Source organism: Bos indicus x Bos taurus, chromosome 4 (genome assembly GCF_003369695.1).
Source record: "Bos indicus x Bos taurus breed Angus x Brahman F1 hybrid chromosome 4, Bos_hybrid_MaternalHap_v2.0, whole genome shotgun sequence".
In the NCBI taxonomy this organism is placed as follows: domain Eukaryota; kingdom Metazoa; phylum Chordata; class Mammalia; order Artiodactyla; family Bovidae; genus Bos; species Bos indicus x Bos taurus.
The window spans coordinates 65,341,433-65,367,840 of record NC_040079.1 but is presented as its reverse complement, the minus strand read 5'-3'; the positions used below and the strand labels follow the sequence as shown (position 1 = coordinate 65,367,840).

At 35.4% G+C, this 26,408-nt stretch overlaps 1 protein-coding gene across 1 annotated transcript in view; it reads right to left on the bottom strand.

Annotated features, from left to right (window-relative positions):
• The window catches only part of FOXP2 (forkhead box P2), a 659,704-nt gene that overhangs the window by 554,114 nt on the left and 79,182 nt on the right, over window positions 1-26,408 (bottom strand). Inside the window, exon 2 of the mRNA XM_027539578.1 lies at window positions 21,047-21,191. The gene's annotated coding sequence lies outside the window, so the exon portion shown is untranslated. The remainder of the gene's footprint in view (window positions 1-21,046; window positions 21,192-26,408) is intronic.

The window sequence follows — 26,408 nt, the reverse complement described above, 5'->3', positions numbered from 1 at the left end:
CCCCAATTCATTCATTCATTCAGTTAGTCATTCATTCACTATCTACTGATCTATAAAGGGTCAGACCTTACCCTAAATGACAGCCTGAATAAGATACACATTTTATGCCCCTATGGAATTCACAAGTCAATATGAAAACAGACATTAAACAAACATATGAAGTGTTTGTTACCAATAACAAAGTAGATGAATGAGCTGTGGAAATGAACAAAAGCATATATGAAAACGGAGTTATTTTAGAGAGGGAGGTCGGCAAAAGCTCCCAGAGAAAGAACCATTTAAACAGAGCAGGCCAAGCATGGAAAGGAACATTTCAAATAGTGACAACAGCAAGTGCAAATAACCTGATTCAGGGAGGGTTGCAAGAACTAAAAGAAAGCCAGTGACACCAGGGAGAGCGAGCGAGGGAGGAGGAGGCAACAGATGAGAAGGAAAGCTAGGCCAGAGTCATTACTGAGGGTCTTTCAAAGCCAAGGTAAGAAGCTTATATTTTATACCAACTACATTTAAAGGCTTTAACACCAAGGACTACATGATCTAATATTCTTAGTACAGCATCATGACTGTGCTCCATAGCAAATAAATTAGATTTCTTGTGAGGATTCTAAGCTGTTTTGGGCACCATGAGAACTTTCATTAGTCTGCTGCTGCTGCTGCTAAGTCGACTCTGTGCGACCCCATAGACGGCAGCCCACCAGGCTCCGCTGTCCCTGGGATTCTCCAGGCAAGAACATTGGAGTGGGTTGCCATTTCCTTCTCCAGTGCAGGAAAGTGTAAAGTGAAAGTGAAGTCACTCAGAAGCGACCCCATGGACTGCAGCCTTCCAGGCTCCTCCGTCCATGGGATTTTCCAGGCAAGAGTACTGGAGTGGGGTGCCATTGCCTTCTCCGTTCATTAGTCTACTGAAGCCTATAAATCCCCCCTTGGAATAATATCTATAAACACATGAGATAAAATACATGCAGTTACAAAGGAAACCAATTATATTGAAATTCATTTCTATCAAGAACCCCTTGAGGCAAAGAACACAGGGTAAATAATATCTGCAATGACCGTAAGTGCTAGTAGAGTTAGAAGGCAACTGCACTGGAGAGGAGTGGGTGGTTTCAAGAAAATACTGGGATTTTTGGATTCTTTGCTTTTTAGGTAGGTCCAAAATATTGAGCATGGATAAAATGTGAGTGTGTTTTCTTTTCAGTCAAACTCCTCTGAACTATGTATTTGTTTATTTTAAAGAATATTTTCTCTCTTACAGAACCAAAATGTTTATATTAGAGAATTTTTCTAATAGAAATTGTCCTATAGGCAGGCAATCCTTCAGTCTGTGATCATTAATTGATTATAACAGTAAACACTAATGACAAGAGCTACATTTATTGAGCACTTACTATGTTGCAGGTATTAAGCAAAGTGCTTTACATTGCCAAGTCCGGTTTAATTCCCACAACAACCCTTTGAGACAGAGGCTTTATTATTACTCCCTTTTTACAAATGAGAAAAATTAAAGCTCAGAGATATTAAGTCACTTGCCCAATACCACACAGCTGGTAATTGTCAGTCCTGGGAATGGAGGCCCAGACTAAATCTAGAGTCAGGAGTGACAGAGCATCCACTAACTGTTCATCAGGTTGACTATAATTGGAAACTAAAGATGTATAAGCCAGGGCCCAGATCTTAAGGTGCCAACAAAACAGGTTTTAAGTATAACAAACACATATATATTGTTAGTGGGATATGGGAGACTATAAAAATATGTACTTAGTTAGCACTAAGTATTCAGCAAAAGAAGAGCTCTTGAATTTTGTAGGAAATGTTTCAGGGCAAGTATAAGACTAGAATCATTTATTTAAAAAATCAGGTAAACTTTAGATAAGCTTAAAGGTGGAGGAAGTAACTTTGGTATGAAAGCCATGAATCATATGAAGTATTAGGGTATAGTTAAAAAAAAAAAAAAGATAAACATAATGGTTGAAAGTCTAGATTTTTAACTTCCTAGCAGTGACATTTTAGAAAATTGCTCAAACTCCTCTGACATTCAATATTCTCATTGCAAAATGTGTTTTAAAACTTCTACTTAAAATTATATGGATGTATGTTGCAAACCAAAAAAGTAGCTTCCCTTAGCAGTTTTATACATGTATTAAACAGCATGGGAACTGCCTTCTCTTCATTTTGCCGAAAGGCAGACACCTCATATAATGTTGTTTCTGTTTGTCTCTCTTTTCTGACCCAGCCCCAGTGAAGAATGCGACCATACATTATATGATTCTTTATTGTCTTTCATTTGGAACTTTTTTTTTTCTTTTCTCTTTGTGTAGTATAAGTTTTGTTGGGCCTGGGGTTTTTTTGCTGTTGTTGTTGTTGTTTTTAATTTAATTTTTATTGAAGGATAATTGCTTTTGGAACTTATTTCTACACATCTATGAAATCCTAAAGGCAAACCTAACCCGAAGCACCCTCTTTCTTCCAGTCACCCTATTCGTAGAATCCAGTTCCATCAGACCAGCTTCTGAGTGATGAGGATAATGGCTAATAATGGCTTAATGTGTTATTCCCTCGAAAGTATGTATGTTTAATAATAGTCCCCAACGTCCTATAGCTAAAAATTGAAAAGTAAAATAATTTCACATCTTCTAGAAATAATGAGAAGGAAAGCTGAAATTCTGGGACAGGAGGGCCACTGGGTCTTCATTAAATCACATTGCTCAGGAGCTGCAGCCTTTCTGAGGACACTATAATACGTTAACCAGTAGTAAAATAACCAATATTAAAATCAGAGCGAAATATCAGTTAAGAGTCTTAGGATGTTGCTGTCAAATAACCAGTTCAGCAATCAGCATTTCAAGACTAAAAAGGAAGGCTTTGATCTTTTGTGTGTGTTAGTCACTCAGCCGTGTCTGACTCTTTGTGACCTCATGGACTGTAGGCCGCCAGGCACCTCTGTCCATGGAGTTCTCCAGGCAAGAATACTGGAGTGGGTTGCCACTTCCTTCTGCAGGGATCTTCCCAGCCTAGGGATCAAACCCAGATCTCCTGCATTGCAGTCTGATGCTTTACCATCTGCACTTCTAGGGAAGCCCTTTGATATTTTAAGATTTCTTAATAAAGAGACAACATTAAAATAGCAACATGTATGAAACCTGAATGGAGGTGGGTACATGGATTCTGCTAAATTGGTTTCTGTATATTTTTGTATGTTTTAAGCATTTCTTAACCTGAAAGTGAAAAATTGTAAAATCAAAAATAAAAAAGTTTTTATTACAATGGATACAGAAATATGTTCAACAACTAATTCCAGTATTAATATTTCTCATCTTGCACCTTACTACTAATCCTCTGGCAACTAAGTATGTCAGGTTGTATAAGACACATCTGGATGAAACAAAGCACTTTATCTCAAATTCTTAAGAATTCAAGACCTAGGTTAAGATATTGCTTTGAGGACTTCTAAAACCAAAAATTTTAACAAAAGTATCACAACTTAGTAGGGTTTTTTTTAGCCTAATAATATAGCCAATAAAACTGCATTGATACGATTTGCCAAAACGATAATAAATAATGTAATGCACACAAATAGTATCATGTAAACCAGATATTTCAAGAAACTTGACGCTAATTTATAATCAATTTTATAATTTACAGTTTTCAGAGAACTTTCAGCTGTATTATTTCACTTAATGGTAGAAACTATAGCTTGTATATTCTGTAGGGAAAAGAAAAAAAAGAGTTAATTCAGCACAAGTCTCGACATGCCAGCTGATAAATCTAGCCTTTGGCATAGTTTCAGTTAAAGACGGCTTTCTTGAGTTAACTTGTTGAAATTGCTCAATATGCTAATTGTATAAATGATGGCTTGATATAAGATTGTAATAATTTATTTATATTTTTCTACAAAGTTTGACAGTTTAATAGTCAACAGTTTCATGCTTCCACATTTGAACATAAATTTCAATCTGAAAACAAATGATTAGAGAACAAGAGGCAGCAAAAACTAAATAATCACGTCATCTGATCACTGTACAGACTGAAACTTGATGCAAAAGTGCTATATTTAAAATATACTTAAATTATACAAGGATAATTTCCAAACTACTTTTCAAAAAAGGTGCAAATATTTTTTTTAAAAAAGCAAACACAGCCCAAGAGCCTGGACTTCTGTGATACAGACCTCTACCACCACCCCCCAGTTCTGAGGATCCCTGCAGGCAACCAACTGCTGTATCTGTGGAATGTGCTCTTTGAACTGTACAAAAGCCTTCAGCCCTTCCTGCATTCTGCAAACAAAAACTGCCAAGTGCAATTATTTCTCTGATTTAACGTAATACAAATGTTACTTCTCTGCCCTCAACTCCCCTAGTACTACTGATGGCCTATAATATATACATTTTTATAAATGCCCTGTAAAAGATTCATTTTCCTAATCAAAATTGAATTTGTTTTAGAAGTGTAATAGTTCAACTGAATATAATATAAAATTCAACAGGCACCATATTCCCTTTTGTGTATATGTTTTAAGAATTCTATTTCTATAGACGGATTCAAGGATTGAATGGGATTAGTTCTTTTAATTATATGACTAGGATCTTTAGCTTGAAATCTTTCTTACAAAAAAAAAAAAACGACAAACACAATAGTTGTTTATATTCAATTCATTTACCAAAAAAACTCCTTTGAGCTAGTAAGAATATGTCCTTTCAAATGTGAATATCTCTTGATATTCAGAAGAAAATGAAAAGTAAAAGGCAAAATAATTCCTAAGATAGAGTTGTGTAGATATTTAAACTCACCTACTAGTTAAATGTTAGAATAGTGCATTCTCCTAGCCTAGATCCAACATAAGCTGCTTTTCTTCATTGAGCATATCCTTGGCATTATGCATACCTGAGCATTTTTCTTTCTGAAACAATAATATTGAATCCAGTACTGAAGAGTTAGTTCTATTTTCCATGAACATTAATGTTTCCGACTATTGGTGTGTATAAACAAATTATTAGCTGCATCACTTCATTGGAAAATATTTGAAGTTTTGTAAAATTAAGTTATGAAGAGATAAGATACTATCACTTATTTTGTACCCCAAAATAATTATCAAGTAGAATCAACCATTATAGCAGATTCTAGGAAAACGTAAGACATGCTTTTTTCCAGAAAAACTTAACAATCAAGTTGAAGGGAGAAAGACACAAATACATAAAGCAACTAGAAAATAAGAAACAATAAACATGATGCATATTTGTCACTATTAATTAAAAGTAATTTGTTCATTTCATGGCCTATTTAAATGAAGTTTGACCTCATATCCTTTTTGAGAACCAGAGGCATCTTAGGGTGTTACAAACAAAGCTGAGCTAAACTGGATTAGAAGTTGTATCATCCTACAGATAAGGATTCCTCTATTCCTTCTATCAAACATTTTATTTATCAGTCTTATCACTTCTTCTCATTGATGACATAAAAGATTTTTTAGCTACTTAGTTCATATATTATTTTATTTTTCTTATTGATGCTGTTGTCTAACAAAGGATAGTTAAAAACTGATGCTTCAAAGTCAGACAGGTGAAGGTTCAAATTCTGGTTCTATAACAATAACTGGAGCAGCTACTTAACTGTTCCAAGTCTCAGGTACATCTTCTGCAAAATGTACACAGGTGACATAAAGGAAGGTGTCATTGACAACTCTGAAGGCTCATAGTCTCAGAGAAGCTGTGCTTAAACTGTGTCTTGAAGGACAGTAGGGGGTTCATCTACCACAAAGGCAGAGGAGTATTTTCCAACAAAAAGAGCAAAGCACGCAGAGGCGTCAAGTGCAAGGTATCTTTGGGGAATCACTACACAAAGAGCAGTTCTGAAACATTTCAGGTTGCAAGAGGTTAGGATAAAGAGGGCTAATATGTATATTATTCTTTTGTGCTTAGATTGTACATAAAATATAATTACAAAGATTGAAGTCTTAGGATCACCCAGATTTTTGCCCCATGCATCCATTATCAAGTCCTAGAGAAGGAACAATATGCACACAAGCCACAAAACACAAAAGAACTCAAAGCCATTAATTAATGAAATCACGTCAGAGTAAGTGAAGTAAAAAAGAAGAGTCTAAAATATACTGAGTAGAAAAAGATGACACTAGAGGGGACAAGCATGGTCCAAACATCCAACCAGTCCATTCTAAAGGAGATCAGCCCTGGGATTTCTTTGGAGGGAATGATGCTGAAGCTGAAACTCCAGTACTTTGGCCACCTCATGTGAAGAGCTGACTCATTGGAAAAGACTCTGATGCTGGGAGGGATTGGGGGCAGGAGGAGAAGGGGACGACAGAGGATGAGATGGCTGGATGGCATCACTGACTCGATGGACTTGAGTCTGAGTGAACTCTGGGAGTTTGTCATGGACAGGGAGGCCTGGTGTGCTGCGATTCATGGGGTCGCAAAGAGTCGGACATGACTGAGCAACTGAACTGAACTGAACTGACTGACAGAATACTCTGAAGAGTTAGTTCATATTTTACCCTAAGGTCAAGAGAAAACAAATGCAAAATTTTAAGAAGAAAATAAATATTATCCAATCTGTTTTTAAAAGGCAAGTCGCTACCCTGTGAGTCAGAAGGCAGCATTAAGATAAAGGGCATTAAGAATTTAGTAGAACAGGTAGTCACTGCAGTGATCAAAGTGAATGTTTTAGACTAGCGTAGTATCACTGGGAGGTAGAAAAAGAAAAATATTTTGATCAAATTTGGAGATTTAATTAATGAGACTAGGATACTTTGGCCACCTGATGTGAAGAGCTGTCTCATTAGAAAAGACCCTGATCTTGGGAAGATTGAAGGCAGGAGGAGAAGGGGACGACAGAGGATGGGATGGTTGATGGCATCATCGACTCAATGGCCATGAGTTTGAGCAAGCTTCAGGAGATAGTGAAGAACAGGGAAGCCTGGCATGCTGCAATCCATGGGATCACAAAGACTCTGACATGACTGAGTGACTGAACAACAACAAAGGAGAGTAAACAGAAGAATAAAGGAGATGTTCAAGCGACCCAATGTTAGTGATCCAACATTTCTGACATAGGCAACTGGGAGTATAATGGTGCTTGCTATTCAGTAAGACATAACACAGCATAAAAGAAGCATATTTTCCATCATATTTTTATAGGTGAGACAAGAGTTGACAATGAGCTGAATTTTAGATGGATCCCTGTGGGACATTTAAGTAAAGATAACAAGAAGAAAGTTGTAAATGCAGATCTCACACTCAGAGATAAAATATGAGCTAGAGATGCAAAAGTGGGAGCCCCAACACTAAAAGTGGCAATCAGAGCTCTGGTAGTAAGGGAGCTCATCTAGAATAATGAACACACAAAATGAAAAGATGAAGAGAGAATACAGGAAAATACCTATATTTATCAATGGGCAAAGGAAAGACTCACAAAAGAGACTTAGGAAAAGGAGTTAGTGGGAGAATATGCCATGAGAACATGAGCTGATAAAATAAGGAAGCAGTCAGCTGTGTTAAATATTTCAGGAAAGGCAAAGGACAGAAACCGCCCTAAGATTTATCAACACTAATATCATTGAGAGACTTTTGATTAAGCACAGCAGTCTGTTGTTGTCCTTCAGTTGCTCAGTAGTGTCCAACTCTCTGCTACCCCATGGACTGCAGCATGCCAGGCTTCCCTGTTCTTCACCATCTCTTGGAGTTTGCTCAAACTCATGTCCATTGAGTCAGTGATGCCATTCAACCATCTCATCCTCAGCCTTCCCCTTCTCCTCTTGCCTTCAATCTTTCCCAGCATCAGGGTCTTTTCTAAGAGTCTGCTCTTTGTGTCAGGTGGCCAAAGTATTGGAGCTTCAGTACTAGTTCTCCCAATGAATATTCAGGGTTGATCTCCTTTAGGATTGACTGGTGGGATTGCCCAGGGACTCTCAAGAGTCTTCTCCAGCACCACATTTCAAAGGCATCAATTCTCCAGTGTTCAGCCTTTTTTTATTGTCCAGCTCTCACATCTGTACATGACTAATGGAAAAACCATAGCTTTGACTACATGGATCTTTGTATGCAAGTAATGTCTATGCTTTTTAAGACGCTGTCTAGATTTATCATTGATTTTCTTCCAAGGAGCAAGCATCTTTTAATTTCATGGCTGCATTCACTGTATGCAGTGATTCTGGAGCCTAAGAAAATAAAGTCTGTCACTGTTTCCACTGTTTCCCCAACTATTTGCCATGAAGTGATGGGATGGGATGCCATGATCTTCGTTTTTAGAATGGTGAGTTTTATGCCAGCTTTTTCATTCTCTTCTTTCACCTTCATCAAGAGGCTCTTTAATTCCTCTTTGCTTTCTGCCATAACGATGGTGTCATCTGCATATCTGAGGTTATTGATATTTCTCCCTGCAATCTTGATTCCAGCTTGTGCTTCCTCCAGCCCAGCATTTTGCATGCACAGCAGTCTAAACACATGTAATTACATCCACTCCTTTACAAAGTACTAATAAAGTGACAATACAAGAATGAAAAGTTATGAACCCATGAAAAGGATCCTAGCTGAAGGGGTGACACCCAACAAGACATGACAACGCATCTTTGTATGCATTACATGGTCTAATACATATCTTCAAAGAAACTTGTTCAAGGAATCAATCAGTACATTATTCAATCATGTAGTCCCCTCTTGTAGAAAAGGAAACTGTTCCAGGAGTAAAAAAAAAAAAAAAAAAAAAATTCAGAAGAGAAATTACACAGGCATTACACTTCAGGAAAAATTCTCAAAGCTGATGACAATAGCCCTGTCTCTCTCTGAGTGAACTCAGAAACTACTATATTTACATTTTTAGATTTTTTAAGGTAAATAAGTACCTACTATAATATAGCATAGTTTATTTTCTCTCTCTTTTTTTTTAATTCAAAGGTGGGACTTGAAGAAAATGATCTTTGTTAATTAAGCAAAATATAGTTCCTTTGAGTTATGAAAAGAGCAAACCCAGAAAACTATGCTGTGTTACAGTAGGGACTTGTCATCAGTTTTGAGAAACTTTTTTCTGGGGTATTATTCCTGTTACACAGGACGATACTAATTTCTCAGCTATTATAATTCATACTCATTTCATTTCAATGTGATCTTCCAAAGGATTGCACTTCAAGGCAAAAGCTTCCATTCACCTTGTAGTACAGTGTAAAGAGGCAATACACTTTCTGAGAAAGTCCAAATCAATTCATTCACCCAATATGTATTAAATGTGGACTGTGCACCAGTACTAATCTGAGCAGTAGGGACACAGGGTTGACTGTGGTATATAGAAATTTATACAACACTGCATGAAAAGTACTGAGTGGAAAACAGGATGCATCTTATCACACTGATTCTTAAAATCTAATAGAAAACAGAAATTACTGTTTTTAATATTTTCATTAACCATCATATTCATCAGCATTCATCTCTATAATGAAACTATTGAGAAATTACATTTCTTAAAACACCTCAATTCATGATATATTAGATTTAAATTCAAATATAACTAGATTTAAAATAAGACAAATTTAATCTCAGATCATTTTAACCATAAGAAAACAGGAACACAATAGAAATGCTATTTTTAAATTGCACAACAAAGCTAAAATTTTCTTTTGCACAAAGATTCTAAGACCCAGTTAAGTGAAAAGGTTTTTGAGAAATTAACAAGCTGGCAATAATTGAAGGCTCAATTAAAATGTACCTGTACTAAGAGTTTACTCTGAAAAATCAACATTGAATTTTGAGTTGAAATTTGGTTTGTTAGTTCAAAACACACTTGTTGGTTGAGAGAAGACTGTCAATATCTACAATGAAAAAAAGAGGGAGACAGAGTAACATGTGTAGCAACATGCACTTCTCATCTGAAGAGGGAAACTAGAGGTTGACTAGATTAAGATTAATTAAAGATCCTGGTGGGGAAAAGGGCAATGAGAAATGGAAATTATTTTTTTAAATAGTGGTAACAGATAAACTAACTGAATTCTTTCTTTAAGAAAAATATTGACTTAGCTCACTAATAGGATCAAACCTAAGACTTGAGATTAAAGGTCTTCCTTCGGTCATCCTAAGCCTCCCTGATAGTTCAGTTGGTAAAGAATCTGCCTGCAGGAGACCCTGGTATGATTCCTGGGTTGGGAAGATCCACTGGAGAAAGGATAGCCCAGTATTCTTGGGTTTCCCTCGTGGTTCAGCTTGTAAAGAATCTACCTGCAGTGGGGGAGACCTGGGTTCGATCCCTGGGTCGGGAAGATCCCCTGGAGAAGGGAAAGGCTACCCACTCCAGTATTCTGGCCTGGAGAACCCATGGAGGGGTCACAAACAGTCTGACATGACTGAGCGACTTTCACTTGGTCATCCTACCAATACTAACTTTTTCTGTTCTTACATTGAACAGAAAATATAAATATCTTAGTATTACTGACTAAAAACTATAAAATAAAAGCATATGCCACTTTAATAAAACTCAGTGGGAGTGGCACAAAGCAAATGTTTGGAGCAATTCACCATTTTGCTTAGGATCAAATCTTTAATAAGAATATCACGAGTGTGTAACTCTATCAGTCAAATTATATAAACTTTCCAAACTATCTCAGTATATAATGCCATTGGGTGATTAAATATCAAAATCAAATATATGCAATGACTCTTGTTATACAGGTAAGAATAGAACTCTAGTAAATAGATTTCAAAGATAGAAAGAAGCTACTTTAAATGTATGGTGGGAGAGCTTACATGACTTGTAATGGACGCTAGAATGAGCACTGTGCAGCAATATAATCAATTAATTAATAAGCAATATAATTAATATGCTTAATCCAAGAGTGAAAACAATAATAATGGAAGCCCTTTACTTAATCTAAATGCCAGGAGCTCTCGCCATTAAATTTTCCCCAAATCATCTGGCCCTAAGCTTTACATAATGCTCTTTAAAAAAAGCAACATTTATACTCTGTACTTGAGTATGATTTATAATGAAATAAAAAGTATCACTTTGTGATATAACTCAATTAGACATATAGCAGTACATTGTAAAAATAAAGATGTAGTATTCTAAAACTCAGATATTCTACTGTAAGTTACAACCTTAACAAAAGTCTCAAACATGTACACAAAAAGAAATATACAGATACATTCACTGCATTAGTGTTTGGAATAATTAAAAAACTGAAAACAGTTGAACTGTTCATTTACTGAAGAAGGATTTTTTTTTTGAAGAAGGATTTTAAAATAGCTATGCTTGAATGAAACCATGGAATGTTTGGAGCAATTAAAACCTAAGTATTATCCACAACAATGGTAAAAACAAAAAAAGACAATTTCAGTGTTGGCAAGAAATGGAGAAACATTGATGCATGAGTTGATGGGACATCATGCGTCAATGATGGGACAGTAAATTGGGATATAAACTTTATAAGACTGCATGGCAGTGTCTACTAATGTTGACAGTGACACTACATAAAGGTAACTAAGGATATAGACACTAAGGGCTTCCCAGGTGGCTCAGTGGTAAAAGAATCTACCTGCCCATGCAGGAGACCTGGGGTCAATCCCTGGGTCAAGAAGACTGCTTGGAGCAGGAAATGGCAACCCACTCTAGTGTTCTTGCCCCGAAAATCCCATGGACAGAGGGGCCTGGTGGGCTACAGTCCATAGTATAGTATAGTGAAGTCAGTCATGTCTGATTCTCTGCGATCCCATGGACTGTAGCCTTCGAGGCTCCTCCATCCATGGGATTTTCCAGACAAGGATATGGACTGGGGTCAAAAGAATTGGACATGACTGAGCACCTAAGACAACAAAACTGAGCAACTTTTCCAACAAAGGTCTGTCTAGTCAAAGCTATGGTTTTTTCAGTAGTCATGTATGGATGTGAGAGTTGGACTATAAACAACGCTGAGTGTCGAAGAATTGATGCTTTTGAACTGTGGTGTTGGAGAAGACTCTTGAGAGTCCCTTGGACTGCAAGGAGATCAACCAGTCCATTCTAAAGGAGATCAGTCCTGAATATTCATTGGAAGGACTGATGCTGAAGCTGAAACTCCCATACTTTGGCCACCTGATGCGAAGGACTGACTCACTGGAAAAGACTGTGATACTGGGAAAGATTGAAGGCAGGAGAAGAAGGGGACGACAGAAGAAGAGATGGTTGGATGGCATCACCGACTCAATGGACATGAGTTTGAGTAAACTATGGGGGTTTGGTGATGGACAGGGACACCTGGCGTGCTGCAGTCCATGGGGTCGCAAAGAGTCAGACATGACTGAGTGACTGAACTGAAATGAGCAACTAAGCACACGCACAGACACTAAGTTGACACAATGATGTAGATATTTTATCATACAAAATTTCTCTTCCAAGCTATACAGATATGCATAAAAATATGAAAAGGATATATACAAATGTCCTAATAGTGAAAACAATACAAATATCCCAAAGTCAAGTGTAAATAAACAAACAGTGGTATATTCACATAATGGAATACTATATAGCACTCAGAATAGACCCTTAACTACACACAACAACATGGAGGAAGCATGTAAACCTAAAAATGTCAGACACACACAAAAGACTATGTACTAAATGATTCCATTCATATAACGTTTCAAAGCACAAAACTAATCTATGTGTTAGGGGTCAGAATACTGATTCCCTGGCAGGGGTGGGGAGGGATAGTAACTTCTGAGTGGGAGCTTCTGAGACCTGGTAGTGTGCTATTTCTTTAGCTGGGTACTGATTACACAGATCTGTCCATTCTGTGAAAATTCACCACAATGTTCATATATAACTTCTGCAGTTATCAGTATGTAACTGCAAAACTCATAAATGTACAAGGTTTACTTTAATACTAGCTAACTTAAAAAACCTAAGAAATCAGACCTGTGTTTATCACCATGGATAAGGCCCCTAAATACAATTTTTGAAAGCAAAACTTCTTCAGAAGGGCAGATTTAATATGATGCCACTCACATAAATGTTAAAATCACAAAAAAAGAATAAGAATACAGATAAACACCAAATTCAGTAAATTTCTCTAGAGAGAGAGAGACAAGAAGAGAGCACACAGTTTTTGCTTTATTTGTGGTATTGTATTTTTTAAAAAAAGAAAGACAGATTTGAATATAACAAAATATTCACATATGTCAAATTTGAATATGTGAGTGCTTACTGTGTTATCTTGTGTATTTCCACAAGATTTTAAAATAAAAATCTTAAAGAGAGTTATCACTTTGGATTCTAGAGTGAAGAGAATCTTTAAAATAATTTTCAGGGAAAGACATTCTTAACCAATTTGCCCAGATCAGCTGACCAAGAAATGCTCTTATATATAGCTTAAGTATCTGAGATAGTGGATGGCTATTTATTTAGGTAAAAAATTTACTAAAATATACTCTCTATATTGAAAAGTGGTACAGTCTTACTTGCAAAAAGATAAGTTGGTCCTTTTAAGTTGTACAATAATAAAAATTATTGAACATTTAAGAGAGTTCAGCAGAAATGATCTTTAGGAGAAAATATACCTTCAAACTATATGCATTTTCCCCAAGGCCACTATGTTGTTCTCATACTGTTCTATTGGGCTATAATAAAAATGAAGCATTTAAGTGATAATTGCATGGGTAGAATCATCACCTCCACAAAACTATTAATAGATCATCGATACTCCCACTAAGAGCTTCCCTGGTAGCTCAGCTGGTAAAGAAACCACCTGCAATGCAGGAGACCCTGGTTCGATTCCTGGGTCGGGAATATCCCCTGAAAAAGGGATAGGCTACCCACTCCAGTAGTTGTGAGCTTCCCTGGTGGCTCAGCTGGTAAAGAACCGGCCTGCAATGCAGGAGACCTGGGTTTGATCCCAGGGTTGGGAAGATCCCCTGGAGGAGGGCATGGCAACCCACTCCAGTATCCTGGCCTGGAGAATCTCCATGGACAGAGGAGCCTGGTGGGCTGCAGTCCATGGGGTCACAAAGAGTCGGGACATGACTGAGCGAATAAGCACAGCATGGCACATACCCACTAAAAAATAGTCATTCATCCCAGGAATATTCAGTCCCTTTTTTCAGATATCACTTTGCATCATTAGCTTGGAAGTAGACTCAAAAGGGTAATTAATCCTTCAAATGGATTTGGAGATTACCATCTATTTTGTGTTTAATAAGTTTTGTCTTTACTATCTTAAAATAGAAGAGATATATAGGACTACAAAAGTTTTAACTAGTTTGCCTTTTTTAAAAAATAATAAGCACTTAAAACCAATAGGTCAGGCTTTTGTGATAAGGTACATAGCTGGATGAGTTTTAGCCTTGCATTTAAGCATTCTGTTTCTTTGTTACAATCCTCCCTTGAGGGTCTGAGAGCAATCCATTCATTAAGATTCTAGGGAGTCATTCGGCAGTCACAAGACACATTCAGGTGGGTTACTTTCTTAAGACATTAACAGCTGCTTTTGCAAAAAAGCTTACATCATTGTAAGAGAACATGGATATTACACCTCATTTTGTTGAATTACTATCTTACAAAGATTCAAATCAGTTAGGAAGACAGCTGTAAAAAGCTGCCCTAAGAAACTGGTGCTTTGTTATCTAATGAAAACTAAATCCCATGAATATCAATTTTTTGGGAAGATTCAACTCCTCCTCTTTTTTTTAAATTATTTTGTTTTCCATATTCCTATATAGCCTCTCAAATTGACCAAAGCAAATCTTTTTGAACCCCCCAAAAATGTAGGATATATATCTATATATCATCCTCTGATATATCATTGAAGGAGAAAAAAATTCCTCTATTGCCTGCTGGGAATTTGTAAAAGAAACATAAACATTCTTTAGATCTTCTTTTAAGAATTTATAAAAATTCCAGGTAGGTTAATATAAAGTTACAGAAATACTAGGCCACAAAGAAATAATAACTTTTTAAGTATTTCCATGCGGTGATAGAAATCATATTTCCTGAATTATGGAACTATATCCTTTCCAGAATAATTATCTGCTTCAGAATTTAATAAATAGAATAAATTACTATGTATTGCACACTGCTCTATATAGAGACAAAGATGGAGACATATATAAACACATACATACATGAAAACATACGCACATACTTATATTTAACAAACATTTCTACATGCATAGAAAAGGTAAGAGATCTCTACTATTAAGTGCCTATTCTGTGCCACGTATTTTTAAAGTTTGATCATTCAATCTTCACAAAACCCTATATGAAAATCATTTTTTTCACATATAAAACTTACCAAGATCAATATAAAAAATATATGGCTGAACAAACCCAGGTGTGTCAAATGCAAAAATGATCTTTCTTCCACGGTATGCTTAAAGTAAGTTTTAGGCAAATTTTAAGTATTGTGTGGTATCACTTTAACATAGGAAAAAATTCATTCTGGCATTATGAAGAACCATAGCTGGTTTTTCAAACAAAATCTGATTTTATTCCCAAAATTTCAATATGGCAAAAGAAAAGTTGTTACAAAGATAATTCTTGGTTGAATATGTTAAAAATGTAATTCCCTGGTAATCTGGGTTTTGGCCAAGACAAATCAAAATCAAAGATATTTTACAAATGCCAAGTTTTCAGGGAAACAAAAAAAATGCAATAGCAACAGATGCATTCTCCCTAGACATTTGTGTTGAGCCTAGCCATATCCAAAGTTTGAAGAAAAGGGGGATTTTTAAATTTCAGTTTTATGAATAATAAATTTCTGGTTTCTGTTAATGTCAACTAGTTAAATAAGATTATACTCACTCCTTCAAACATTAAATATTAGAATATACTGAGAATGAAAGAAAAAATAAGGAGGAAAAAGAGGAAAAGGAGGAAGAAAAAAGAAAAGCAAAAAAAAAAATGTTAGAGGCTAGCAAAAAAAAATAAACATATCTGGTACTTTTTAAACTGAAACTGCATTTGAAAATTTCTATTCAAAGAGAGAATACAAAGTGCATCTGTTTTTCATTTCTTTTACAACATGCTAACATTAAAATTTACAAATTAAAATCCCACTTAAGTGTCTCAGGAGGATGGACCACTGCATAAAATGCATTAAATTTTAAGAAGCTACAAAAAACTCAGTAAACATCATTTCTTTACTACAGAATGGGTTTTGGGTATATGGGTTTGGGGTAAAAACATATATATATATTTTTTTTTAATTCAAAACTGAACTATCTATCTTAAGACAAGTTTATTCTACATAAATTTTCATAAAAAGTTAACTAAATATATGCAAGCACAGAGGTCTTCCTATATTGATATTAGCACTTTCCCCAAGTAAAACACATTCCAGCAGATCTTCCCAACTTAGGAATTGAACCAGGGTCTCCTGCATTGCAGGCAGATTCTTTACCAGCTGAGCTCTCTGGGAAGTGCTTTACAAAATCAGAAAATAATGATTTTAAAACCCTATCTTTTTAAAAAGCTTGAATATCCAGAGTAGACAGATCAAATATGATACTATGTCACTTTTTCTCAGAATTCTACTTAACAGAATCATTTTAAGATTGCTTTCTTAATTTTTAAAAAATTATATTTGACATGCAAAAACATATCTAAAGTAAAGCATGATTCATTTATTTAGAACAGTTTTACTTTTATAGAAAAATTCAACTGAAACTACACAGTTCCCATATACATCTTCTCCATCTCCAAAACACATCTTCTATTATTCAGATTTTGCAATACTGTGCTATATTTGCTACAACTGATGAACCATGTTAAAACATAGTTATGAACTTAAGTCTAGAGTTCACACTAGGGTTCACTGTTTGTGTTGTATAGTTCCACAATTATACAGCTGACAAACACATAATACTATGTACCCGTCATTAAAGAACCTTACAGAATAGGTTCACCACCCTACAGATCTCCTGTGCTCTGCCTATTCGTCCTTCTCTCTCCTCAACCCCTGGCAACCACTGAGCTTTTTACTGTCTCCACAGTTTGCCTTTTTCAGAATGTCATATAGTTGGAATCTCAGTATGTAGGCTTTACAAATGATTTAACTCACTCAGTGATATTCATTTAAGGTTCTCCATGTCTTTTTGTGGCTTAATAGGTCATTTCTTTTCATCAACTGAATTAACATTCCATTGTCTAGCTATATCACAGTTTGCTTATCCATTTATCTAGTAAAGGGCATTCTGTTTGCATCTTAGTTTTGACAATTATGAATAAAGTTTACATAAACATTGTACAAATTTTTCATGGACATGTTTTCAACTCATTTGGGTAACTACCCAGGAGTGCAGTAGGTGGGCTGCATAGTAGTGAAGACTGTATGTATGCTTATCTTCATAATAAACTGCCAAATTATTTTCCAGAGAAGCTGTATTCATTCCCCCCAACAACAAATCAGAGACCTTGCTGCTTGTTTCACATCCTTGGCAGCATTTGGTGATGCCAGTATTTTGAATTTCAGCCATTCTACGAGGTAAATTCAGTTCAGTTTAGTTCAGTCGCTCAGTCGTGTCCGACTCTTTGCGACCCCATGAATCGCAGCACGCCAGGCCTCCCTGTCCATCACCAACTCCCGGAGTTCACTCAGACACATCCATCGAGTCAGCGATGTCATCCAGCCATCTCATCCTCTGTCGTCCCCTTCTCCTCCTGCCCCCAATCCCTCCCAGCATCAGAGTCTTTTTCCAGTGAGTCAACTCTTTGCATGAGGTGGCCAAAGTACTGGAGTTTCAGCTTTAGCATCATTCCTTCCAAAGAAATCCCAGGGCTGATCTCCTTCAGAATGGACTGGTTGGATCTCCTTGCAGTCCAAGGGACTCTCAAGAGTCTTCTCCAACACCACAGTTCAAAAGCATCAATTCTTCGGCGCTCAGTCTTCTTCACAGTCCAACTCTCACATTCATACATGACCACAGGAAAAACCATAGCCTTGACTAGACGGACCTTTGTTGGCAAAGTAAGTGGTGTCTTATTGTTTTAATTTACAGTTCCCTAATGATATAAATACCAAGCATCTTTTCATATGCTTATTTGCCATCAGAATTATCTTCTTCAGTGAGATCCCTCTAAAGCTCTCTCCCACTTGGAAATTGGATTATATGTTTTCTTATTGTTGAGTTCCCTGTTTATTTTGGATACCAAGTCCCTTATCAGATAGGTGTTTTACAAATATTTTCTTCCAGTGTGTGTCTTGTCTTTCAATACCCTTATCAATGTCTTTCCAAAAATAGAAGTTTTTCATTTTAATGAAGTGCAACTTATCAAGCATACTTTTTTTTTTAATTTCAAGGATTGTACTTTTGGTATTTTATCTAAAAAATCATCCCCTAGATTTTCTCCTATGTTACCTTCCAGCAGTCTTTTAGTTTTACATTTTACACTTAGTTCTATGATCCCTTTTTTACTCATTTCTATACCAAGGACGTGTTTTGTGTCTATTATTTTGCATAAAATTGTACAAATAGTTGTTCCAATACCACTTCTGAGATTACTGTCCTTTTTCAACTGAACTGCCTTTACTCATTTGTCAAAGATCAGTTGACTGAGCTTGTGTGGGTCTATGTCTAGGTTCTTTAGTGTCCGTTACAAAGATCTATTATTTTGTCAATACCATCCTGTCTTGATTGTGTTCGGTTCAGTTGCTCAGTCATGTCAGACTCTTTGCCACCCCATGGACTGCAGCACACCAGGCTTCCCTGTCCATCACCAACTGCCGGAGCTTGCTCAAACTCATGTCTATCGAGTCAGTGATACCATCCAACCATTTCATCGTCTGTTGTCCCCTTCTCCTCCTGCTTTCAATCTTTCCAGCATCCGGTTCTTTTCTTTAAACAAAGTCTTGAAGTCAGGTGGTGTTAGTCTTCTGGCTTTGCTCTTTTTTTTCTATTTTGGGTCTTTTGTCTTTCTCTATAAACTTAAGGACTAGTTTATCAATATTCACAAAATAACTTATGGGATTTGACTGGGATTATGCTAAATGTATAATCTTCAAGTTAATAAGATCTGACATTATAATCATATTGAGTATGTCTATCTATGAACATGGAATATCTCTCCATTTAGATATTTGATTTTATTTCATCAGAATTTTGTAGTTTTCCTAATATTGTTGTTGTAATCTACAATATTGTAATCATCTTTTGGATTTTCTACATAGATAATCATGTCATCTGCAAAAAGACAACTGTGTTTCTTCCTCCCCAATCTGTATGTGTTTTAATTCCCTTTTTTTTTAATCTTACTACTTAGGATTTCCAGTATGATACTGAATAGGATGTCTAAGAGGGGACATTTTACTTTGCAGTCTTAGTAGAGAAACATCTAGTTTCTCACTGATGATTTTGTATAAAGCAAATATTTATGCAACCACCAGCCTAGTGAATAAACAGAAAGCTGCTGAAACACCAGAAGGTCCTGGAACCTTCACCTCAATTTCAACCACCTACCTAGAACTTAACCATCATCTTTATTTTGTTATAATCACTTCTTACATCCCTAAACACCAAAGTCTAGCTTTGGAACTTCATATAAAGGAAATCATACAGCATTCATTCTTTTAGATCTGGATGTTTTTAATCAACATTATCCTTAGGAGATCCAACCTTGTTACTGTTGCTATACATTATACTTTCATTGCTGTAGAGAAGATCAGAATTTTTTTCTGTGAATGACAATGCTTTCCAATTCTTCATCAACCTCAAACCAGTACATGGTTCACTACCAACTGATCAAATTTAAATAACTTTTTAAAGTTTCCTCACAATTTTTGGTTATAAAAAAGTTTTAAGCGAAAAGCAATTGTTTTATGTCCTGAAAGCAATACTAATATTTGCAGTCTTTCTCTAAGTTGTCTATTCTAATTCAATGATGAAAAATTGTGAACTGAACTTCTAAGACTTATTTTTTATGCATAGTTTGTGCTAAATTTAAGATTTCTAACTCACAAGTATAGAATGTCAGGAATGGCCACAGTGTTTCCTGGCTCTATCAGACATTCCAAACAATAAGATTAAACGTAAACCTAGAAATGATGAGGGATTCTCATTGCAGACTTCTTTGACAACTTTGTCAGATGCTATGTGGTTAAGAATATCACATTCAAAATCTGTAAAGACTCATATTTAAATTTTGGTGATAACTGGGAGAATTTATGATTTGGTTTTATTCAACACTAGTAAGCATTTATTATCTACTGCATACTCTGGACCTTTTAGAATGAAAACAATATACTATCACTGAGTCTTTTCACTGACAAATGAAAAAGGTAATCAATTATTAAACAAAGTCAAATTTCTGGCAGTTAAGCCATCATATCACATATAAACTGCCTTACTGCAAGGATGATACATGAGGTAACTTTCCAGATAAAGGTGTTGATGATAAGAAATTTCTTCCCAAATAATTTTCCTAAAACAAGTCCTGCCTTTAGTCATCCTTCTTTCTACCAATTCTGAATAGCAACTGAATTCTATGTGTCTATAAAATCATTAACAGACATCTTTTAAGTTCTCCCTAACAAAACAGGAAATCAGTCTTTCCAATACACTAAGCTGACAAAATTTATATATTTTTATAGTATGGATACAAAGTCAGTCCGATTCATTTTCACCATGCAAAGTGAAAAAGGACTTACTGTCTCTCTTACTGAAAGGTGGGATTTAAGTAGATACATTAAGATAGTCTTATTCTCAGGTAGGAAGAAATATAAAAGAAAAAGAAGGAATCAAAGTTTAGAGCATAAAGGGATTATAATGGCACAAATGCACATATTAAATCAAAGGAAGTTACCTTCTTTTCATCAGAATACTCTCAAAATTCTTAACAGTTCTCTGCCAGAAGATAAAATTAAAATTAATCCATTTTGCATTGAGTGTTATTATTGTAAAGCATCACCTTATATTAGTTAGAAAACACTAACACAAATACAAATTTAAGTTACCAACCAAAACAAATGTATATTTTGTAGAGAAAAACAAATGCAAAGAATATTGTCATCACATATTTTTCTACTAACACCTGAGCAGCCAGCCACAAAAACAGAGATGGAAAACATAGAGTACAGATGACTTACATTTGGAGGGTTAGACTTTAATTCTCTCTCCCAGGATTGAGGGGTTTTATTCTTTGTGCTTACAATGCTCCTTTCTCCAGGGTATTCTTCTACTTCCAGAATAGGTCAGGACAAAGCTTCAACAGACTTCTATTATTTGTTTGATCTAGGGGGAAATTATACTTTTAATCAATTATTACAAAATGCATCAAACTTTTTTCTTACTGTCCTGGGGGGTGGGGGTTTCTCATTATTTTCCTTTGGATCTGAAGTGAACAGAGAAAATAGGAATTGCCATTGTTGAATATTATAATAAATAAATCAAGTAGTTTAAATTAACACCACTAAAAGAAACCCACATCTATCTTCTTTTTCATTTTTATGGCTAAGCAGCATAGCAAGAGAAAATTAATATTCAAAATCCAAATGACTACAAAAGCCTGCTCAAATGTATTTTTAAAAGACTTTAACATAATTTTGAAAATCCATGAGTTTGAATGGACTGGCAGAGACGATTAGGTATCAAATATTTTTACTCATTCATTTTAATGTCTTAGGGCTAAAGAATTACAGGATGATTAGAAAAGTGTAAAGGAAAATCCATTTTAAAAAATTTTAATGGAATAATAAAAAAGATGATTTCAAGAGCATGAGACCGACCAGAAACAGACAGTAAAGAATCTGTAGGCAGGGCAAGAAATCTAGAGTATAAACTGTGAAGATGGTACAAAGCTTGGAACTGCTATTCTAACAGAATGTTGGTCAAATTAAAGTATATGACACAAGGACATTTTAATCTGATTTTATGTTAATTCTCTAAGGAATCTATACAATGTAAAAATGCAATACATCTTACTTTCACAAGAACACAGAAACATAATACATGATTGTTTGACCTTTGGTGGTATGAAAATTCATAACTTTAAGAGAATTAATTGTATTCTACAAACTTTATCAAACTGCAGTTTTCTAATAATGGATATTTTCTGCCTCATTAAAATGAAATATTAAGATAAATGTCTTCAACTTGCACCATACTCTGGATCACACACTGTTGCCTTATCTTAAAGTCATTCATATTGCTTTCCATTAAATAATAAATTAGAATGTAGGGGGGACATTTAGAGAAAATCAGAAATAAAATATAGCTGGGGGAAACATGTCTGCTAGCACTGAAAAGTCAGTTTTTGCTCAGAAATTTAAGATTCTTTTACTTGTGATTATTATCCCCCCCCAAAAAAAAACTATAGTGGCAGTATAGTAAACAAATGAAGCCCATTAATAGCTATATCATAATTGCTAAATTCAAAAAAAATATATATATGTGGGCAGAAGCATTTCTTTAAGTCATCCATCTAATCACAAATTGGTACTTGTGTGAGCCTCTGCTGATTTTAACCAGTGTAAGCGGTACTTGCAATCACTTACCTGGAATATCACAAAATTATTTCTGGTGAAACAAACAGAAATCTGACTATCAAAAATTAATGTTACTGAAGGAGAAAACTCATTCAAGGCTAGATTTTAGGATTACAGAAAACTGGTATACTTTGTTTTAGAAAGATCAACTAATCTTGGCGTAACTCAATAGTCTTACTATTAAAGGTTATCAACATACATTCTATATGAATATTTCCATATGGCTTTTCAAACATAGGTAGTCCTACTTTAGTTTCAAGAACACAGAAATGGTTTTGCTGTATTTTGGATCAGTGCAAGATCAATGAACATTCCTTTAGGGAAGCCTTTTGAACTGACAAAGGGTGAATGATTGACATCAGTAACAAAAACTTTTTGTTGTCCTGGAATGACATGTCATTTATAGCAATACCTATGCTAATTAATGCCACACATATCTACCTGATGTGTCAGAGAAATATGCCAGACCCTTCACAGAATATAGTGTGAGTTCAACTAAAATTCCATTAAAGATATAGATATGCATTCCTTTGCTATAAAGAATTGATCTCTCTCTCTCTCTCTCTCTCTCTCTCTCTCTATATATATATATATATATATGTATACACACACACACACACACACACACACACACATATATATATACACATACACATAGAATATACTTTCTATGATAGAGAAAAATTTACTTTTATATACAGTTAACTATACCTTATCTATTCCATTGGTAAAACTTTTTACAAAAAGCAAACTCTACCTTGTTCAAACACACAATAATCTGAACCCTAAAAAATACAGAACATAATGTACTAAAACACTAGTTGGGGTCTTCAGAAACTACACTATCATGACACTTTACTCTTGTTCCCAGATTCTCTCAACTCCACCAGTAGATTATTAACAATTAGAACTATACATTAATCATTTTCATCTCCCCATTCCCTAGGACACAATTTGGTATAATGGGTACCATCTTTTTTTTTTTTAATATAGAGTTAAGGTCAATAAAGACATCAAAATTATGTATCACAATTTTGTCAGTGAATTCAGTATTTACAAAGAAACAATTGCTTCTGATAGCAACTGAAACCCTTACTCATTAAATCAGATATGCTAGTAAAGAATTCATCTCACTGTCTGGAACAGAGCACTCAAAAAATGTGAACTATATAATCAGATTTAACATCCATTCCAGATTGCCTAGGATAGATGAGGTTTGTACTTAATTCAATTATTAAAAGCTAGCCCTTTTCTTTTCAAAAGTGTCCCAGTTTAGATGATAACTCTATATATTTTTTCCAAAGTATAATTAATTATAATTCATCTATATGATTATTTCTTTTTATCAAGTTACTGTTTTTCATTTTCTTGTTTTCTATGATGCTGTTGACATGATAAAAGAATTTTACTAAGATTAGAATGAACAACATTTCATCCTTTTAACATCAATACATTCACACAGATGGTCAAAGGTTTACTAAATCCTCACATCCTTGAAGCTGAACATTTCATCATCAGTATAGGAATCACCTCCTAGCTGACCAAACAAAATGTGACTTCTTAATTCTTAGATTGCTTAACTTCTCTAATTCATTTAGCTTATTTTTTCATTCCTTCCTTCTTAAAACTCTACTTTTGGCCTACATGTGCCAAGTCACTTCAGTCATTTCCAGCTCTTTGAGACCCTATGGACCATAGCCGGCCAAGCTCCTCCATCCATGGGATTCTCCAGGTATCAATACCAGAATGGATATCCATGCCCTCTTCGAGAGGATAATCCCAACTCAGGAATTGAACCCACATCTCTTACGTCTCCTGCATTGGCAGTCAGGTTCTTTACCACTAGCACCACCTGGGAAGCCCTTTTGGCCTACATGACACCCTTCTTTCCTGATTCCCCTCTTACCTCTCAGACCTCCTTTTTTCATTGTCTGCTGGTTCCTATTCTTCTTCCATCTATTTCCTTAATGCTAGTTTCCCAAGACTTCATTCTAGTCCTCTTCTTTTCCTAATCTGCACTCCAGTTCTTGTAATAACCATAACTTGCTGCAAGTGATGCTATATCCAGCCTACACCTTTCTCTTGACCTGCAGATTTAAAGTTCCTACTGAATACACAATCTTGCATCCCTTCCCCTCATCCTCCAGTCTTAACTCAGAGACCAAGGAACAACCAACAGTTAGGAAGAAGTGAAGTTCTACAAGAATTCACAGGCAGCAGAAGACAAGGGGGCTGGGTAGAGGAAACCAAACCCACTAGAATGAGACATAGTCTGTTCCTGGTATCTCATTTGTAATCCAAGCATGTTTCATTTTTAAAAATTGTTGCATGTAGTGGGCAGGTTTCAAGGCAAATACTACTAGAAAGAATAATACGATAAATATGAAATACATCATGAGGATCACAAACAAAATACCCAAAGATAAAAGTGTAAAGTAGCCTGTTGTTGTTCAGTCACTAAGTTGTGTCTGACTCTTTGAGATCCCATGGATTGCAGGACGCCAGGCTTCCCTGTCCTTCATCACTGTCTCCCGGAGTTTGGTCAAACTCATGTTCATTGAGTCAGTGATGTTAGTTAACCATCTCATCATCTGTAAAGCAGTTAATTGAAAAACAAAAGAAAGTTGTAGGGTATTGTGGCAAAGTTTCTAAAGGGGGAGCTTTTAAACACCATCAGATTACTTGCATAATCCAGCATTTGCTCCACAGGAATGCAGTATTAGCCCTGCCAAATGTAAATTTTCAAGAGAAATCAGAAAAGCTGTGCATATGTGTGTGTGAGAGAGAGAGAAACAAAGAGAGATCCAATTTAAGATTTAGTAACAAACCTTGTATTTTTAAAAATAATAAATATAATAACATATTAAGCTCTCTAAGGACTTAAAGCACTTCTTTCTGACCTCACACTAAAACTGAAGGGCTAGCCTGTGATCTAAAAGTCATGTATAACAAGGTTCCTAAAGGAAAATGTGGTCTGAGTTCTGAACAACTAATACAAAATCTTTTGATATACAATCCATTTACATTTTGAGAAAAGCATGCTATTTAATTTTACTGCCTAAAACATGTTGTGAATAAAATTTTCCATCTTCTCTTTGGCTCAGTTCTTTATCCTCTACTGCCTCTTAAATATCTTCACTTGAATACTCTGGTTCTGATACTTCTTCAAATTAATTATGGCTTACATGTCTTCAGAATTTTATTGGGGTGTTCAAAAAGGTCATTTAGTTCTTTCCTTAATCTGTTATGGATGGAAAAACCCAAATGAACTTTGAGGCAGACTCACTATCTCAAACCTTCTCTTTACTCAAGAACACATAAGTTTTCTTAAATATATACCTAAATATTTATTTATTTAATTAGTGATTGGGTCTTCTAACAGAGAAGACTTTTTGTGCCTCTGGCATACCCTCCACAGTTTACAGGAGAGATTCATAGAAGAGAGTACATTATCTAAGATCTTACAGGGTGTAAGTGACAGAGATGGAATTTGAGCTCACTTTCCTTTTGAAAACACGACAAGCCAAATTTACTTAAAATTTATATGACAAAATAAATATACACATATAATATTTAATTTGTCTAACTATATTTGAAAATAACTAACTCCCATTAAGGAAAATATAAAGAATCTGCCTGCAAAGCAGCAGATGAAGGAGACGTGGGTTCTAACCCAGGGTTGGGAAAGTCCCCTGGGGAAGGCAATGGTTAAGTCACTCCAGTATTCTTCCTGGAGAATCCCATGGAGAGAGGAGCCCGGTGGATTACAGTCCAAAGGGTCACAAAGAGTTGGATATGAACGAGCAACTGAACATGAGTACAAAAATAAAAATTAGACAATAACAGTGTTTTTGTATGTTTTACCTCAGAGTATGCTATTCCATCAGAAAAATATCTACTTCTACTTCATTGACTATGCTAAAGCCTTTGACTCTGTGGATTACAACAAACTGAGGAAAGTACT